The sequence below is a fragment of the Gossypium hirsutum genome, chromosome A03 (genome assembly GCF_007990345.1).
Source record: "Gossypium hirsutum isolate 1008001.06 chromosome A03, Gossypium_hirsutum_v2.1, whole genome shotgun sequence".
NCBI lineage: Eukaryota > Viridiplantae > Streptophyta > Magnoliopsida > Malvales > Malvaceae > Gossypium > Gossypium hirsutum.
Genome location: NC_053426.1, coordinates 5780530 through 5782713, shown reverse-complemented (window position 1 = coordinate 5782713; position 2184 = coordinate 5780530).

Genomic DNA, 2184 nt, shown 5'->3' with positions numbered 1-2184 from the left:
CAAATAATGCTTGCCTGAGTTGTCTAAGGCCGTAAATTCAAGTTTGGCAAGATTTGACATTATAATCACTTGAATCAAAATAAAAAAAATATTAGTAAAATAATAAGTATTCTCAATCGTAAAATAATTCAATTATATATACCAAATTTGCTAAATAATAATATGTATGTCAAATATTGGCATAAAGAGGAATAGTGATAATAATAACTTAACATAAATTAAATTAACTGAAATTTCTTTTAATTAAAAAAAACATGTATATATAATTATCATTATTAGATTTTAGTTGTAAAAATAAATGTGCAAATGTTACCCAAAGTAAATATTTCATCTAGAAAATAAAATAAAAGAATTATGAAAATACGTATACCGTATATAGTTTAACAAGAGTTATATACGGACAAATTATATAAAGTCGAAATGACGTGAACTTCACTATGAACTCGTAGAAGCTCGTACTGATAACGTGCTATAGAAAAATTAATAAAACAATAAATAAAAGTGGATGAAAATACAATAGAATTTTTTTCGTTTTTTATTTCACTCAAGTAAGGACTCTATTTATAATTTATAAGTAATTAACATTCAATGCAATACCATAAATGAAACTTACTTAAGTACTTCATTAACGTATATATTAAACATTGCATAATGAATGAGAGGTTTTACCTCATAAATGACGGGGGATTAGAATATAGACATTCACATTTATTTATAACAAAAAGGACAATATTGAATTAGTTTTTTATATTGCATGGAAAAAAATTGAATTCAATTGGAATCAGATTCTTTTTTATATGAATTGGATTGAATTTTTCCTTTTTTAATTTTAATTTTATAAAGAAAATTATGGCGTATAAAGTTTTGGAATTCGTATTGGTCAATTTTTTTCATAAATGGTCTATTGAACTTTCAATATCTATTTTAGGTGGTTCTCATCCAATTAATATAGTCGTCATGTTTTCTCATTAATGGATTTAATATATGCTTTCATGCATGCTTTCTAAAAATGTATAATTGTCAACCTCTAGTATAGGAGGTTTTGAAGTAGATTAATCTTCTGTAGCTTGAGTTTAGTAATACTAGAGATCTCCACTAGCTACTTAAGTGGCAAACTCTGATACCAATTGATACTTGAAAATAGTTGTTGAGATATAAGTTATGTGCTTAAAAGCACTACGTGAAATAGAAAATAAACAAATGAGACGAAAATTGTCTACGCAGTTCGGTTTCCCTACATCTACAAAGTCTAGCTCAGTGAAAAATATTCACTATCTTTTAACACTTATAACAAGTGATCCTCAACTATCACCCATCCATAGCAATTTTCACCTTTGCACCTTAAAAATGAACCTTTCACCTTTAAATTCAGCGCTTAAACTCAACAAAAAAAATTCATAACACAAAAAAGTTTACTATCAGTGGACATTTCCTCAGTGCACTCAATCTAACATTATTTATGGTTACAAATCTTTTCAGGGGCTTTGAAACATGACAGATGATGTATTGAAATATTATTCAAAGTTGATCGAATGTTTTTAGTAATAAGCATTTCAGGTTTACAATTTAAGCAAGTTCGGGCTTTATTTTATCTCATCTGTTTTATTTCATACAAAGAGATAACATTCCAATGGAATTTGGGTCTCTTTCAGTCTAATTCAGCAGCTTCTCCAGATTTTCGTTCAATCTCCATTGCGAACCCCATCAAAAATACTTCACCAAAATCCAACCTCAAACTAGAACAAGTTTTCAAACAATTCCCTCATCATCTCTATTTGAAGAAGTTTAAAAAGCTCTCTATTTGAAGAAGTTTAAAAAGCTTAAAAGGGACAGCACTTTTATTTCTTTAATTCTTTCTAATCTCATTCTCTGTTGCAACAGAAGGCTAAAAAAACAAATTTTATACTAGGATTCTATTGACATTGAAATTTACTTAAATTATAAAATGAATAATTTAATTAGTGAAATTTGCAATGGCATCATGTGGCTTACAAGCCTTTGTTGCTGGAACAGCTTCGAGAAGCCTTTCCGGTTTGTGCTCCACTAAAATTCATATCCCTGCATCATCTGAACATGCTTCCATCATGCGCTCCCTCGGCCAACAACTCTCCTATAAACAACTCCAACAAAATGATCAAAGACATCGACGCTGACGGTGATGGGTTCAATAATTGTGAGGGATTT